Genomic DNA, 17,924 nt, shown 5'->3' with positions numbered 1-17,924 from the left:
GCCCTTATTTTCCAGACTTTCTGGTATCAGGGTTTCAGCGGGAGCTTTCCCTGCTTGGCTTGCCACGTTACCTCATGCTACAAGGATCTTTTCTTTGCAAGTTGGCTGCTGCAAGGACTTCAGTGAAGCATTTGGGATAGGTTATGCAGGGAAACTGACATCTGAGTTTGGGGTTCTGGGACGTTAGGGTTGATACTGCTGTGACAGTAATTACTGTTAGCCTGAGTTTACAAAGAGCCTGAAACAACACCCAAGACGAGCAGCTGCTTCAGTCTCAGTGGGTGCCAGTTCAGATGCCAGTGGTGATACCTGGAAGGCCAGAGCTTGTAATGTACTGCTTGTCACAGGGGAGCACAAGAAGGGGAACCATCGTACAACTGTCTGTATCTTCCGTGAAATTGAGAGGGGAGTTGTATGCAGGATGAAGTCGTATTTTCATGAAAACCTATAGCCTGAAGCTGTGTCTAAACACAGCAAACTTTAACGCATAGATGGGATGCAACCCCTCTGTCATCCAGGCACGTTTATTTAGAAACCTGGTCTTAAACAGTCTGCTAAGGGTTTGCAGTTGCGAAGCAGAACAACATTTTGAACTGGTCTCAGCTGTGCCCCTAGGCTGCAAGCAAGTGCGTAGCAGGGTTAGCGCCCTGGTAACATGAGGCAGTGCTGCAGGAGAGACTTTGCAACCTGTGGCCCCCAAGGGAGGGCAGTTCAGCTTTCAAAAGCTTAAGGGACCATGGGTTCACAGTGTCACAAACAGCCAGCTTCTGCCTAGCACCCCTCTTGCCTTGGGTTTCCCCCTGTTTGGGCTGACGCTGCATTCAGCCTGGTGCAAGGTCCCACGTTGGTGGGGTGGTAGAGTGTGGCTGAAGGGTCAGCCCGCTCTGAAGTGCTGAGTCAAGCCTTGCACGGGATGCCATGTCCCACGGTGTCCCTGGAGAGGGGGCTTGGAGCATAATGTGCATCTGCGTGAATGGCGAGAGGCATCTTTCTCTCTCAAGGTCGTGGTTGTCTCTGTGAAACCAAATCCTTGTTGCTTTAGCCTTGCCCTCAGGTCCCTGGAGAAATCCCTTGTGCATTGCTGTGCAGGTGGTCCCAGCGCCCCTCACCAGCAACGGAGCTGGGAAGGCTGCCTGTGCTTGCTTTTGGGGGGGATTTATTTCTTGGGCTCTTAATTGCATTGCTGTTGATCCATTTGCTCCTTAGCAATGACAATGCCTCGACAATTACTTCCTTTTACTTCCTCCAAGTAGCTCCAGTTGTTGAAGTTCCTTTTTTCTTTATCCTCCTGCTGGTCTTAACTTGCATCCTCCTCTGCCTACCTGGCACCTGGAAGAGGGAGCCAAGTAAATATGGCATGCCAAGACTTAATAAGGCAGGTGGCTTTCAACTGGCTTTGCAATGCCTTTGTTACAGTAGTGTGGCCAAAAGAACAACAACAACAAAAGCAAATAACATTCTTCATTTGCTAATGAGTTTCTGAGGATCGAAACAGTGCAGGACGTGAAGTACCCAGATAATAGGTGCTTTAAATTCATATGGGCTGCCCATAGCTTTTATTTTAGAGGGCTTAGGCTGCAAGATTGAGTACAAAATTGCCAATTCAGAACGACTTGCTGAAGATGAAACGCTTTCCTGAAATGCAGTATTAAATCATGCAGGTTGCTTGCTGCAGTTCCCTTCCTAGTATTTTACCTTCCAAATAGGAAAAGCAAAAGCCCTTCTGCAGTTTCTAGGGTGAATATTTGAGATGTCTAGAAAAAGAGATTATTCTTTTTGTCTTGGATGGGGCAGCATCTGTATTGACAAGCTTAAACCCCAGCTGAGCAGGTGGTAGGCGAGGTGCTGGGTGGTGGGTGAGGCGCTGGCTGTCAGCGCTTGCGTTAGAGCAATAGGTACGTGTCTGTGCCTGGGCTGGCTGCCTTAGGGCCCTTCCAGGAGGGGATGGGGACGGGAGCAGGCAATCCCAGCTGTGGGGGAGTCTGGATCGGTTCTGCTGAAGGGAGTTTGCTGCTGTATGCCATTCCTAAATCATTAAAATCCTAAAGCGCTTGCTGCTTCAACAATGATAAAAATATCAAATTAATTAAAAGCACTGAGGAAAAAATCAGGGCAGCCAGTGAGTGACGAGAAGCAGAGTTTTTATCAGCTCATCCATAAGAGCGCTGCTGGGGGTAATGGCTCCTGGCCCTATGGCAGCAGATTTACCACTGATTTCAGTGGGGGCAAGGTGATAGTTCCAGCGCAGCGATGCCACGCCATACATCTGGAGACTGCTCTGCTCATCTCTACAGTAACATGATTTTGGTAATTTGATTTGCCTTCCTGCTGCTAAACGCCAGACAGCCAGGGCACGGGGGGGATTGCCTGTCTCTGTTCTGCAGAAGGCAGTGCCTGGGACTGCACAGCCGGCTTTGCTCTGGTGGGGTGTCTGAGTGTCCCCCGTGTGCAGCTCCCGATGCCGCCTGCCTGGGGTGGGTGTGCTAACCAGGCACCCCGTCACTTACTCCTCTAGAACAGACCTTACAGAGGGGTGTGATTACGGCATCAGCCAGAGCTGTCTCTGTGTCCCCTGAGGCTGGGTGAGATGTAAAGGGAAACGGAGTTCAGACACAGGAAGAACTAACACCCTTTAATTCTAGCGCAGAGGTGGCATAGGCTGCTGAGGGCAGGGGTGGAACTGTTAGCGCTTTTAGGTACTTGTGAAACCTCTCACAAAAACAGTTTGGGTCTGGAGCTGAGCCAGCTCTGGTGTGGGGAGATGGGTCAGATGGCTTTTGAAGGGTGCGTGTCCCCAGCCTTGGCCCTATAACGCTGTGAGAAGGGGCAGGAAATACAGCCGTACCCTACACTGCCCTGACGCTGCTGCAATTACCGTGTCCAGCTTGTGAAGTATTTCACCGAAGACTGACCGTTGACTATGCATGTGGTGAAGTCCTTTTGAAAGTGTACCTGAGCATCCCCTGCCAAGCTTCAACGAGGTCGCCGCGTTGCTGGCACTGGAGTTAGTGCTGTGGCACAGCTGGGTTCTCAGTGGTGCTTCCAATAGTCTGCAGTGGCGATCGCAGCAGGTTGCGTTAGTGCTGTGATCCCTTGCATGAAGAGACTGTTGTGGTGTCTCAGAATCAAAGCATCAGATAATTGTGGTGCTGCCAGCTTGCTGCAAAAGCAGGTGAATCAATGGGGTTGTTTCTTCTTTGCAAGTTAATGACCCTGTGCAAATCATGCTACTGGAATGAAAGCTCATGAAGGTAAAAAGTACTGTTGCGTTACTGAATGATACTGCTACAGCCATAGAAAACAGCAGTTTTCCTTCTGCCTGGGGAAAGTACTGAAAGCATTGTGCTGAGATTGTTTCTTTCCCCGCAGGATTATTTCCACGAGCTCATCTGCATCACAGAAAGGGAGAAGTTTGTTGTGCCTCTCCGAGCTATAGGTGCCCGAGCTATCCTGGACTTCCCCGACCAGGTGAACTTCTCAGCCTGTCCAGTCAAGTACAGCACCCAGAAAACACTGCTGGTTCGCAACGTCGGTAACGGGGCGGCCTGCTGCTGCATCAGCCCTCAGAGGTCGGGAGCTCATCTCTTTTTGCGTAAAACACTGTTGTGTGATAATACAGTTGGTAAACAGCGACAAAAAAGGAGCCAGAGCATGTGAGCTGCTGTACTGCTGCCGTGGCTGGAAATGGGCAGGGCACGTGGGGTTTGCTCTTGATTATAGTGTTTGAAGCCTGGCGCAGCCTCTGCTAAAACTCTGCAAGCTGCAGAGTGGAGTTTTATAGTGCAACGGTGTCTTCAGTGCACAGTCGTGCAAGACTGATTCTGTTAGATTGAATGAGCAAATGTAGGAAGGCAGCTGGACTGCCCTTGGGCTGTATAAGATCCTGCGGGGCAGACGACAGCTCTAGGAGCTCAGTTCCTGAGGACCAAAGGCAGTGTTAAGAAATGGGCAAGCTCTGAGCTTGGTGGAAGGGACATTTAGGAATTTATCGTCAGCTTTATCAGCAGTTTGTCTATAGTAGCAAGTGCAATCAGAGATGATAGATCAAAGCAACTTGTATTGAGACCCTGACAAAAACCCTGTGGGGTCCAGAACCTGGTTTTCCAGTAGGTTTGATCTGGTCCCTGGGATCCACTATTCTTCATTAGAATGAGCTCTTAAGTGGAGATGAGCCAGCAGTGGCTTCAAACCTGCACTTTAGCCCCAAAGCAGAATGCCAATGGGCGCACAGGCAAAAGGTGCAGCAGATACCTGGTGCGTGGGTTGGGAGCCTTTTCTAGAGCTTTGTCTCTCTCACATCTCCTGGAAAGTGCTCTAGCATGCTGTAGTAGCTACCAGCAACCCCCTTGATCTTCAGAACCTTCTGAAATGGTTATGTGGCCCTATTGACCAAATATACCCATTCCCTGGGAGGCCACAAGCACGTGGCATTTCGGCAGTCTCCTGGTCAAGCGCCTGATGTGTGCTGTGTCGTGGACAGCCTGTACTGTTCCTCTTGGTCTGAGAAGACAGTCACTGGTTTTCCAGTTTGCTGAACTGGAGAGGGTAATGCGTTTTGGAAACTGCACCTGCAAGGAAACCACTTCAGCTGGCTGGTAGTTAGCTCCGTGTTGCTTGGTCCCAGAGGTTTTGGTGTAGGAGCTGAGGTCCAGAATGCAGCAAAGACCTGCTCTCTGCCTTAGTGCACCTGAGTTGCTTCGGTTTCTTCCCCAGGAAAACAGGGGTCAAGAGAAGTCTCTTTGCTCTTTCTCCTGGGAAATGTGAAGGTCCAAGAGGCTTCTACCAAAGCCTGGCAAGGCTGTTGAAGCAGGCTTCCAGGATGCTGTTCAAGCAGGCTGCTTCTTTTCACTGTGGAAATACATAGGCAGGAACTTGTAAATCCCTGTACAGCTTCCCTCTGGGATTTCCAGATCTAGTCGTCACCACCAAAACAAGTACCCAGTCGTGCGTAGCATCTCTTGGCAATGTCCTTGCCAACTGTTCTATTGAGTGATACAGCGTACGTTGAATCCTGCTTGATACGGATTTTATGCTGAACTTCATCAATTGAATGTTTCAGTCCTGATTTGCAACAAAGGGATGGGAAGCGTTACGAAAGCTTTATTTCAAACTACACAAGAAAGTACAATTCTGAATAACTGGATTGCATGTGTGCAGAGATCAAAAGCTGGTAAGATTTCCCATGTCAGCCAAAGGCATCAGTCATCTCTTCCATTTCGTTATGAACTTTTGAAAGCCAGTTTGAAATTTCAAGCTGATGATCTTTGAATATAAGCAGCGTTTTATTCTAATTAGGTCGCCCCCACTTTCATTCAGATTTCTTTTTAAATCCTCTGAGGTTCCTGTCTTTCTGCTCTTTTTTTTTTTTTTTTTTGCTTTAAGTGTTCAGCAAAATGTCATAATGAATTCCTCATTGGGAACGTTCTTAAAGGTTGAGTCCCTCTAATGCCTGTCTGTCTACCATCTGCCTATATATATGCACAGATGTATAGGAAATAATATGAGAAATCTGAGGAACATGTGGAATGGATTTGGGCTGCTGGAGAAGATAAAATCATAGAATAACTTTGGAAGAGACCTCTGGAGATCATCTGAGCAAACACAGTGCTCAAAGCAAGACCAGTGTCAAAGTTTGATCAGGTGTGCACTCAACACGAAAAGTAAGACCAAGTGATACCAGCCTTCGTCTTTCCTTCTCAAGGCTGTGCAAAGCCATTTATCCCAGCATCTCCCTGTATGTGCTGTGCTCCAGCCCCTAAGCTCCTCTTCTGTAGAAAGGCTTTCGTGCCCACCAGCCTGCACTGCCAGGGATTCTTCCATCCCAAATACAGGTTTTTGCATTTTCCATCCCTCGGCTGCATGCGGTTCTGCTGTGTCCCCTGAATAGCAGCCCAGCCCTCCAGTATCTCGACGGTACTCCCCCAAGCTTGTATCCTCCACTCAAAATCTGAGTGCTCCCCACTCTTGACCAGGTCACCACGTCCCCTTGCAGCCTAGGAGCAGAACAACCACGTTCTCCCTGTGCGATGAGGCCATGGTGGGCCAGGAGTGGTTTTCCCAGCCAGTGCTGGGGACTGCACTGGGTGACAGTGGGTTCCCTGCTGCTTGTGCTGTGAGAAGTTGCTCAGGTGCCTGCCCCGAGGTCCCAGGTGAGCTCAGTGGCTCCAGCAGCCCCAGCAGAAAAGAACTGGCCTCCTGGCTGGCATGACAAGTTGGCTGGAGAGTCACACCAATACACTGCTCCACTGGCGAGTAGGTCATTAGCTGTTAATTGTCTTTGAACAACTCTACTTACAGAGGCTTTCGCGGGAGAGACCGCTTTCCTCCTCATGTCAGGGGATTAATTTCCCTGCGTTAGAGGCTGTGACCAAGACTGCATCATTATTAACGACAGGGGAAGTTTTTAGTTTAATGTCATGCATGCTTTTGAATGACTCCCGTAATGATTGTTCAGCATCACAAACACTTAAACCTGTGCTTTGGACATTAATGCGTGATGTTTCCTGTCCTGGAGAGCTTAATGTGTAGATACGAGATGCAGTATTTAAGAGTTATGGCATAGGTGGTAGGAGTGCCAGCCTTACAGACTTACATTCAGGACTGTTTTAGCTTCTTCCTATTTAGTGGAGAACTGAAGCCGCTTTAGTGTGTGCTTAACTTCTGCTGAGTACAGCTGTAGTGTTGTGTTAAAGCAAACATTAATATCACATGATAGTTTTGTGTGCTGCTATGTGTAAGCATGCGTGCACGTGAGAGGGGGAGGAGGCTTAGTGGAGTAGAAGGGAATGAGAGATCAAAGTTTGTAGACCATCAGCTGGCCTCGGTGTCCTTTATTCTCTCTCTGCACAACTGAGACTTCTTAGTTGCTGCAGCTTCTGTCATCTGGCCTGGGCGAATTCAGGCTCTTGCCCCTTTGCAAGGCAGCTGCAGGCGCCACAGTTTCCTAGTCCAATGCGCTGCTCCTGTCACTTCTCTCTGCCTCCTTTCTCAAGATTCCCTTCTCTATGGCATCAAGTGTAACCTACCAGCTTTCACCTGCAGTGCATTTTTCAGCCCATCTCCAATGCTAACCTTTCCTCTCGGTCAGTACTGCGAGCTCTGCTCTTGCAGCGGGTCACTTCATAAGGACATTCCTTGCCTCTTACAACTTTATCTAAGGACTTGTGTGGTGTATTTCACTCCACGGCAGAACTCTCAAATGAATCCACGGGGCCAATTCAGCATCCTTCTGCTGTTGCTTGTTCAGAACTCTCCCTTGCCATGGTATCTACCAGAAAACATGGCCACGTTTTGACTCCTCTTTAATAAGGGCGGGGGGGGGCGCAGGGACCCTAACACCGAAGCACTCCGCATTATGCAGCTTGGCTTTGTGCCTGTCCTCCCCCTGCATGTCCATACCCAGCTCTTCACTGCATAGCGTAGTAATAACAAAATAATAATAGTATAAATATAAAAAATCTCTTCCTGCCGTTCTCATTGTTAAGGCTGGATAGAGAGTTTCTCCTCCACGGCATTCACGAAGATAAATGTCATTCCAGTACATTTCAGCTGGAAAATGGTGCCTGGAAGCAGATCTCAGTGCAGCACTGCCTTTTCCTGACGTTACACTGTGCTGTGCTGTGCTATGGGTTAGAGAGGATCTGTCTGAGAAGGTCCATTTAGGAATGTCCCATCAAGCTCTGGAAGCTCAGGAAATGATCCTACATGGCACAGTGCCAGGAGCCGCCTTGCATCCCTCCCTGCAGTACCCATTATACTACACGGAGGTGTGGGGCTGGAGAGTTACCATGGGGTGTACAGGGATGTGACAACAGAGCCTACGGGCAGGGAAAGAGGGAAAGAGAGAGCTTGTGAGATGCTGGCTCTGTGCAGGATTTTTTCAGTATGGAGATGGAGTCTTGGATGCTTTGACCTAAGAGACTGTCTTTACCGGAGTGGTTACAGTGCTTGACTTTGGCTTTTATACCATTACCAAAACATTATGTATGCCAAGATTAGATGATCTTTGGGTTTTTCTCCTGCAATAGGCCTTAGTTGACAGATGAGGCAATTCAATCACCAGTAATTTTACTGTCGGTCTTGGGGTTGGAGGCAGCTTTTAATGAAATCAATTCTCACAAACTCAGATGATTTTATAATGCAAATTAAGGCACCAGAGGAGTAAAGGGGTTTTGGTTGTAGAAGAGAAACATACCATGGGACGAAGTATGTTGCAGCCTCGTTGCACGCTGCACTGACTAAACGTATGGTTCCAGGAGGAAAGGCAGCGCGGTAGTCGGGAAAGCCTGAGCCACAGAACTGTCAGCGTTGTTCGCTTGTCAGTTGGTTGCTAAATTGTCAGGAGTATTTTGCCCGTGGTATCCTCATGGGATTTAACTTTTGCCCAGCTTGGGGAGCTGATGCCTGGTGAAAGCAAGCCAGATGTAAACGCCAAGACAGATCACAATGAAATTGCTTACTAATCTGGTGTTGTTCCCTTTCTGAAGGGCTATTATGGGCAAGATCTCAGCAGGTTCTGCTGGGAAGGTCTCCTTCAGATTGGTGCGGCTAGATGAGTTTATACAAGCTGGGGATTGCAAGGCACCGCTGGGAGATCTGGACCTGTGAAAGTTTAGATGTTGTAGAACAAAGCAAAAGTACAAATGGACGTAGTTGAAAAGCATGTCAGAAGAAGAGCTATTAATAAACCTCCAAACCTTATCTTTCCTGTTTTGTCAGGAGCAGTAGTTATTCATTACAAGGGTAGATCTAACAGGACAAGAATTACCGTAAAGAACAGCTCACAATTAATGGCTAAAAGGCCAAAGTTTAGCCTGCCACCTTCATCTGTTGGCAGTGGTTTTCATGTGGCTATTAGTGTGTCAGGGACGTTTCCTTAGCATCTCTTATCTGTAGGCTGCAGGGAACAGCTTAGTGATGTGGACTGAAGTTCAGAGTTCAGGTTAAGCATGGACCTTACATCCCTCTGGGTCTTGGAAAACCAGGTCTACGTGAGGGATACCAAGCTCCTGCTACAGCAGGAACCAAGTTGTCCTGTGGGTACAGCGTGGGGTGGGAGGCAGGAGGTCTGTGTCTGACTTGGGCTCTGTTTCTCAGTCCTGAGAATGAGTCCTGACCTCGGTGGGATCCTCTTCTCTAGTAATTTGAAGATGTGAAGGTATCTACTTTCTCGGGCATCCCCTGAAGTCATCCTCAGGAGTGTCATTCCCATCCCAGCTATCTGAGGGCAGGGGTATGCAGACGTGGGGATGGAGTAGGAAGGGCATGGGATGGGAGGTAGTGCTGAAGTGTGGCCTTTAACCAGCAGCTTTTCTGTTCTGGCAATGTTTCTGGTAAAAATAATAAAATAAAAGAGGTGGGGGGGAATTTTTCTGTGCCTTTCCCACAGCAGGCAGTGATCCCCGCCAAGCACCAGCAGAGCCCTGCCCAGTATAACCAGGCACAACCCCCAGTGCAGGTGCAGGGCCATGTAGAGCAGCCCGGTTCTGAGGCTGGCGGCGCCTTGGCTTTCCTCCTCCCTCTCAAAAGCCTCAGGTCCAGCACGTGAACATTGCGGGCCCAATGCTTCCCCATTAGTCACTGGCGATGTTCTTGCTAGTCGTGATGGGAGCAGGTCAGGCCCCCAATTGCATCAGTGTCTCCTTAATGAGCAGGAACTCCAGCAATTTCATCAGCTGTCACTGCTTCCATGAGCGAAGCTCAGCTTGCGCATGGCTCCATTTTTTCTCATTATTTTTGTGGGCTGCATTCCCCAATCACTGTAAAACTCTGCAGAACATATTTTTAAGGTGACAAATTGACCACCAGCAAAGCACTAAATCCAATAACTTTTGCTTTCTAAGTGAGGCTGTACAAGAGCCGCAAAGCCTAGCTGCTGTTGTGCAGAAACATGTTGCATCTGACTTTTCCCTGAGCATTAAAGGACTAAATTATGTGTCTGTCAGCTGAGAGCTGTTTACCTGGCGACAAATCATAATTGCTCTTGTTAAATCTAAAGTACACCGACACGTTTTCATAATATTTCCCACACATTGCACAGAATTTCTCTAGTAGGCCAAGCAAACAGTTACCAAGCCTGGATTACAACCCAGAGCCCCAGACTGCATTGCTTGTGAATACGCAGAAAACCTCCTGTTAAAGGTGCCTTGATATGCTCCTGCTAGCGGTGCTTCATTTAGCTAGAGATTTAATTGTTCAGGCTGTAAATGGGATACTCCTTTTGTGTCTTGTTTTCTTGTTTCTGTATCACTCTAATCTGCCTTTGCACTCGTACAGATTTTTCTTTGCTTAGAACAGCTTTCATTGAAATGCTGATAAAATGTGCCCTTTCTGAGGCAAAACCAGGATCCTTTCATGGGGAAAAAAAAAAAAAGATAGATTAATTCTGCCAGTTAAAGTCTAATTATTCTCTGGTCATTCAAGAATAAACTTCTGTTCTCCCTGTCTGATTTCCAGGCTGTAATCTCACTGGGACAGGTATTGCCTTGACATTTGCGTCTCTTGAGGTTTATAGGTGGCAGGAAAAGATGGATTCCTGAGGAACTCAGTGTCAAGTTGTGCATGCAAATAACTCTTGCCATCTCCGTGCCCTTCAAAAACCCTCCTCCGATCGTATCGCTAGCAGTCAGACTCTTGAGCCTTGCTGCAGAAAACTGGATGCAGGGTATGGGGGAGACGAGGTCATTTTATCGCTTAGGATCTTCTGAGGGCTGGAGCTCTTCAGGAGTTGGGTCGGTGGCTCAGTTCCTGGCCCTGTATGTTCTCTTTTTCTGCTGCTGACTGTGGTTTCTTGGCCCCTTGCTAATACAGGTGAGCTGGAGTGAGCTAGACGGCAGAAGGAACGTAGTCCCCAAAGGTCCCACAATAATCCTGATGTGCCTCTCCGTGTTGCAGCCCTTTCTCTGTTGATCCCTCCGTTGGGACTCTTGGGATTGGCGATGCCATGCAAGTAACGGTGGACTTCCACCCAGAGAAGACTGGTGATTATTCCAGACCCCTGACAGTTCACTATGACACAGGTAAGGTCTGGGCACTGCATGGTGCCCAGTCTCTGCGTCCTTCAAAACAGAGACCTTTCAAAGCAGAAGAATGTTAAGCTTGCTTTGCAGACTAGTTTTAAAACCTTCTCTTTCAAAACCTCTGTATGTTTCGGTGCTTAAGTGAGCAGGTGAGGGGCAAAGGCTGAGTGTGCCCTTGTTCTGTGTGGCTGTGTGCCGGTCTCTCCCTGGGGGATGCTGGTGTCGGCTGGGTGCTCTCCACCCAGCACCCCCCATGACTGCCATCTGCCATCATTCCCTGTTGTCCCGGTCACCTTAATTGCCTCTCCAGGTGCATCTCCCCTGTCCCGGCTTTGCCTCAAAGAAAAGTGACAAATAGTTGGTGTTTAGGGGGCTTCTAAAGTGCATCCCCTCAAGCAAGAACGAGTTTTTTTGGAATCCGGTTTTGCTGGGAGTTGCTGAGTCAGAGGCGGGAGGAACCTTGATTCTCCGTTACGGTGTGCATATGCACGTGTGAAGCTTCCTTCCTTGGCGGTGCTATGTTTGAAGCGCGACGTGGGAATGCGTGCCTCTGTCAGACTCGCTCCAATGCCGCTGTCTCTTACACATCTGTCCCCCACACTGCTTCTACGTTGTTTTGCCACAGACCCTTGTTCCTTCTTTTTGCCTTTTCCCACCTGCGTCCCACAGCTCACGACATCAGGACTAATGCAGCCAGGACTTGAGGGCTCTTGGGATTTGGCAGGAAGAGCTCGCTGCCTCCTGAGATAGGTGTAAATGAGGTCAGGCCACAGAAACACCATCAACTTTAAGCTTCACTTAAGAGTAAGCGGGGAATATCTTTAGGAAAAGGCGCCATGTTAGAATGCTTCTGTCGGCCTTGGCTCAGCAGGGGTATGTTGTGGTGCCGAACGAGGCGCTTCCTCAGTTGCGTGAAGGCACTTGGCGTGTGTTTCCTCTCACCTGAGAGGGAGGTTTGGTTTGTCCCTGTTCCTCAGCGTTGGTCCTTGGAAGTGTGGTGTCCTAACCGAGGTGATGCTGTGTGCTGCTTTAGCCCGGCAAAGAGCATTTTAGTTGTCTTGGGTTTGTGGAAGTTACAAATGCTCCTGTATCTTCCAAGCGCTTATGTAGCCGTACAACTTACTGCAGCTTTGTCTAATGTTTTCCAGTTATTGACATATTCACGGAGAATGGTTGATGCTCACTCAGAGGAGCTTATTGTTTTGGGTAACAGTTTCTAGGAAGGGTGACTGAAATATCAGCTAGGGAAGCACAAAAACGTGCCTTATTTGTATGCCTATACAGAATCTATAGGATAAAATTCAGAGGGCTAGAATTTCTCTGGGGAGATGAGCAGTGACAGTGGAGATTAGGGCCGTAGGGTTTATACTTTGTGACGGAACAGAGTGAGCGAATAATTAGGGCCAGGATCTTCGTGGCTTGCTTTGAAAAACCTGAGAGTCTTGTTCTTACTGAAACAGCTGGTTCCCCCATAGTCAATCTTTGCAAAAGTGATTTGTATGGGTAGGCCACGGGGATAAACTCTCTGCTGGCTCTGAGATGGGTGATTTCCCAGGAGCACGTGCAGCTCCCTGGGAGATGAACCCAGGATTTCATTCCTGCCTGCCAGTACAATGTTGCAGTTATTTTGAAATAAACTACGAATTGCAAAGGAGAGCAAGGGGATAATGAAGGGATTATCTCTCTAGCTTTGAAGCGTATAGGTAAGTGAAAGGCTGCTGAGATGAATTGGTAAAGTGAAGCAGAAACATTTAATCAATCAGTCTTTCGAGGTGTGGTGCAGAGCTTATTGCAGGAGTAGTGCAGAGCACCAGACAGCGTTCCCTGACCTCGCGTGGCGAGCCCTGGCTAATGTGTCCGGCACCACGGCAGGCTCCCTGTGACGCGCGTACAGAAAGCAGCCGGGTTGCTCTTTCAGAGCCACCAACAGAGTGTTTATTAAGAAGCAGAAGTGCTAAGAGCAAAACAGCAGTTTAGGGTGTTGGGAGGCGTTTCCCTCGCTTGGCTGTGTATCAGTACTGACTTGCTCGCAGGCAGCAGTCGTTCTCAATGGATCACACCCTTCTTAGGGTGACTTACGCAGGATCAGGTGAACGTTGCTTAAATTTCTGCTGAAGCTGGGTCAGATCTGTCCCTAGCATTGCTTAAGCAAGCATGGAACTCTTCCATGTGAACAAGTCACAATTTTTCCCTTAGTGTATGATTTGGTTGATTTAAATTGTGTGTCTTTTGGGCTGGTTAGGAGCACAGGTACTGTCTCCTGGATAGACTGTGTGTGTGGTGGCGGTTCTGTTGCTACAAATTTATGGATGAGTGTGGAGAAAATGTTTGCTGCTATGAGCGTAATGATTTACAATGAAAACTTGTCCTTCAGTGCTTTACATGCCTAAACTCCTCCTTTTCGCCTGTGTACATGTGTCTGGGTGTGAAAAATCCCAGCTCGTACTGAAATGAGGGTGACTTGGGATGTTCTGGGCTCCAGCATATCCCTGTCCAGCACCTTAAGATCAGATTATGGTACTTGAAAGGGTTTCTGAAACCTGCGTGTGAAGCACTCGTACAGCTTTGGAAAAGGTTTCAACACCACTGAAAGTCCTGTCGGTCACTTGGCCTTTCCCAGATGACGTTCAGGCCACCCTGTGTGGACCGTGTGGATGTGGGAAAATAAGTTGATGGAGGTAAGTCCTAGTCTCAACCAAGTCAGTATTCATAAAATTTCGATATTCTTTCAGCTGTCAAGTCCTGCTCAAGTGAGATGATGCCCAAGCTGCTTGCCCTGAGTGCTGCTGATTGTACACCAAACCCAGTCTGCTGCAGTAACAACATTTATTGCAACCTGGCAGCGTAGCACCAGCTTGGTGTGGGAAGGTGAGCTTTGCTCAGGGACACGTGGCTGAGGAGATGCATGACGGGTTCCCAGAGGTGTGCCAGAGGTGCAAAGCAAATCCACCAGTCCAATGCCATCCAAAACAATAACGTCTACGGCAGGTGCTCCATGCAGGTGAAGAAGGCTGCCAGAGACAGGAGGTGCCGGCGAGATGCTTGGAGTTGTGGAAGGAGAATTGCTTCTCTACTCAGAGCTCCCTAAATGCTGACTCACATTAGGCTCCTGTCTCCAACGAGTACTAGTATAGTATGATGGGTGGTCTTCAAGGTGTAGGACCAGATCCTGTGCCTGTATGTGGGTGCCTCCAGTGCCCACTGGCCCTTGTGGCAAGGCGCTACAACACGCTTCTAGCCCAGGGGATCTGTGGTGCGGTATTGAAATTCCTCTGTGCAGTTTTTCCCCATCGGTTGCTGCATCCCTTGGCATCTCTTTGTCAGCACAGAAAACTTCAGTAATTAGCAAAGCACCACTGAGCTTGTGCATGGCTGACAGGCGCTATATATTGAGATGCTTTTATTGCTGTCAGTAATAAAAGTAGTGATGCGGATGGCTCTCTTTCAGTAGCTCTGTGAGTCTAATGCAGAAGCAAAAGCCTGGGGCAGGATCTCACCCTCTTTGGGGGGGGGGATCAGAACCCATACCCACAGGAGTATTTTAGGAGACAGCATACCCAAGAGGAGGCAGCCCTCAAGCAGGACTGCCTATTCCATTACTCTTCTGTCTCCCCTTGGTTCGGAGCCCCAAAAAGCGGTTTCCCTGGAGGAGAGGTAACGTGTGTGGCTCAGGAGTAGTTCTCGGTGGTTTTAGTCCTGCTGGAAGCCTCCAGCCTTGTGCTAAAAGCCTGCTGAGGAGCCATCTAGGTGTTTGGCAGATGAATACCCTGTTTTCCCTCAACTTCCCACACAGCTTGCAGGAGGGCTGACAGCTGCTGAGCAGGAGCTGTGCTAAAGCAAATCTTGGCTTGTTTGCTGTGGATGGCAGACCCAGGCTCAGAGCATCCTTTGTGGTCCTGCACGCCCAGGGCACAGATGGGGGAGTTCAGCCTCGGCTCCTCAATTGCATACTTCAAGGGCAGGTAGAAAGTGCGAGCAGGGTCTGATTCTGGCTCCGTGGTTGTTAATCAGAGTGAGTTTTCCTGCACTGGCTCAGTTCCTGTCCCCGTAGGAAGTGGGTGAAGTCATGTCTCCCCTCCTGAGCCCTGGGATGCAAAACTTGCTCTGTGCCAGATTCAGGTTATTCCTATATGGCAGGAGGGAGCAGCTAAATAGGCTTCTTCAGTGCAGCACGCGGGGAGCTGGATGTGGAGCAGAGCTTGCCTTGCCCTGGGTCAGGGAGGGGTCTGGCTGCCTTGTTCCCCCGCCGCTGAGCTTTGCTGCCTGGCCCTGACAGCAGGGGGTCCCCAGCACCGTTTCCTCCCCATTGCTGCTTGCTAGGCGTGGGGCAAATGCCATCAGCCTCGTAGAGGCATAGAATGATGGAGGTTGGAAAAGACCTTGAAGATGACCAAGTCCAACTTAACCCCGGATTGCCAAGCCCACCACTAAACCGTGTCCCGAAGCACCACATCTGTGTGTTTGTCAAACGCGTCAGGGGTGGTGATTCCAGCCTGCAGCGTGGAGAAGCAAGCCCTGCCGGAGCCGTCTCCTCCCTGGCAGGGTCCCGCCACCCCCCCCAGTCCCAAAGGCTGGCCAGCAGCTGCTGCTTAGGCTGCCCGCACGCGGGGGGCTGCTGCAGGGGGGTTTGGTACTGAGCACCGGAGAGCTACTGGGATGTGTGGTTTGGGTTGGTCAGTAAGCGTGATGAGCTGGCCTCAGATCTTCCCCTTCCTCTAAGCCAGCACCAACACTTGCACGATAGACAAGATCTCCTTAGGGCAACGTAAGCATAAAAAATAACAACAAAAGAATTTCTTGGGTAGATCTGGAAGAACTGGCTGGGGATCACTGTATTTAGTGCGGCAGCAATGCTCAGGGTGGCAGGGGATGTCAGAAGAAGATCTGGGTCTTCTGCCCTACGCAGGACGGCCTGAGCTACTGCCCTGAGGTGCCTCTGCCCTTCTCGGTCTAACCACAGGCAGCTTCTCTGTGCTGCAGCAGCCTCTGGAGCTGTGAGTGATAACCGCCAGCTTGAGAAAGCACCGAGGATTCATCACAAATGGGGAAAATGAGGCATGAGATCACAGGAAAAATCAAGGCATATGAAACACGATTAATTAGGGAGCTGATGTGGAGCTCTTCAGTCACCTGTGGCACAACAGAGAGTTTGATGTGGTGTGTTAGAGCCATTTGGGTTTGGTGAAGATGACGGTAACTACAGAACCAGGTGTGCTCGGCTGGCAGCAGGGCAAGCACAGCCTGTGCATCTCGGCCACGGTGGGAAACTGTGGTAGGGGCTGCATCGCGTTGCAAATGGGCCAAGGGGAATTGTCAGGGGCGTTACTGACTGCTCAGCTCCTGCACAGATCAGCATGGGGTTCCCAGCCGGGAATGTCGGTGTGTTGGGATGCTGAATCCCTTTCTTCAGCTGAAATTGATGCTGGGCTTAGCTGAATCAGCTTACGTTGGTAAATGAGGCCACCTCTGCAAGGGCTTGGCGGTGTGTTAGTGGCCACTGTACACACGCAGGAAGCTCATTAAATCCCAGCCCTACGTGTTTATTGATGTTTGAGGCTGAACGAGTAACGGCAGCATGGATGTGCCATCACCTGTGGGCATCTCAGCTACTCGCAAGAGTAAAACATTACCTCGCTGTGATATTAGTCTGTGGTTTTGTGCAGACTTTGGAGAAGACAACCACCTCTGCATGCCTCTCTTCTCTTTCCTTTAAGAACCCCCTTTCTACCGAAGGTCTTGTCATCTTGCCAGGCTGGCACTGCCATCAGTAGCTTCCAGGAACTTGTTTGAAAACAAAATGAAAATCCTATTGACTTAGCCTCTAGATCAAGCCTTTTTCTTTGTCTTTTCTCTCTGCAAACCCACGGATGGATGTGGATAGGGAGCAGGGTTTAGCTGAGGTTCAGCCCTCGCTCTGTTGTGTTTCACGTTCCTGAGATCACTCAGGTTGCTGAGCCCTCGCGGTTTGTGCTGACTACAGCCAGAGTGGAGGAGGCTCAGGACTTGCCTGAGCAAACCCTCTGCCTCGCTGCATCTTGACCTGAGCTGTGCCTGTGTGGTGCAGGATACCAGGGTGGAAATGCCAAAACCATTTCTGGTTTTAACCTTGGTCTGGTGTGAGCGTTCACAGGGGCTCTGATGTCGCAGTGTGTTCGGTTCCTATCGAGCTAAATTCACGGCAACAGCCCCATAGCTTCTGGTGGCCACCGCTGTGTGCCACTGCTGGTCAGGTCTGTAGCTCTTCATCGCCGCACAATTCTCCGATCCTTCACCACCAGGCAGGCTTGTAGTGGCTTCTTACCAGTGCTGAGAGGTGAGGAAACCTGCTGCTTCCCTAAGCAGCAGCCTCTCTTGGCTCCAGAGCTTTACTGTAGTGTGTGAACTGATGTAATTATTTCCGTTTGTGTTTAGTGCTAGCAGATGCAGACAAACTTGTTTTGTTTGGTGAGTTTTTAAAGATCTTGTTTCCCATGTTATCCAAAGGTGTAAGCCAGGCTCTGATGCCGTGGTTATTACAAGAGGCTTCTCTAGCTTTTCCTTGGACTGCCAGGCATTTAAGAACTTTGCAAAGGGATTTTCCTTTCTGCTTGCCTCCGGTCGTGAGTGCATGTTGTGCTTTTCTTCCTTCACTTGTGAGAATACCCAACAGGATTGGCTAGTTTCTGTTGGACTTTTACGTTCTTGTACGTCTGCTTCAAAGCGAGTGCAGGGTGGCAGATACTGTAGGCAAAAAAAGGTGTAAATAGGTGTTTGTGCAATTATATGTTGACTTTGCATCTTAATCGTAGCAGTGCTGCAACGGACTGAGGATTGGTAACTAATACTTTATACAAATAATTGGTTATATAGGCTTTTATAGTTCAAATCAATTAGATTGATGGGTGAGTATAATTGGTCTCCAAAGTG

General features: G+C 49.2%; 1 pseudogene; it reads left to right on the top strand.

Moving 5' to 3' along the window:
* LOC129783561 (hydrocephalus-inducing protein homolog) overlaps positions 1-17,924 on the top strand; it is a 72,157-nt pseudogene that overhangs the window by 22,545 nt on the left and 31,688 nt on the right.

The sequence above is a fragment of the Falco peregrinus genome, unplaced genomic scaffold (assembly GCF_023634155.1).
Source record: "Falco peregrinus isolate bFalPer1 unplaced genomic scaffold, bFalPer1.pri scaffold_51, whole genome shotgun sequence".
Lineage (NCBI taxonomy): Eukaryota > Metazoa > Chordata > Aves > Falconiformes > Falconidae > Falco > Falco peregrinus.
The sequence above is the reverse complement of the archived record's forward strand: the minus strand, read 5'-3'. Positions and strand labels throughout refer to the sequence as shown.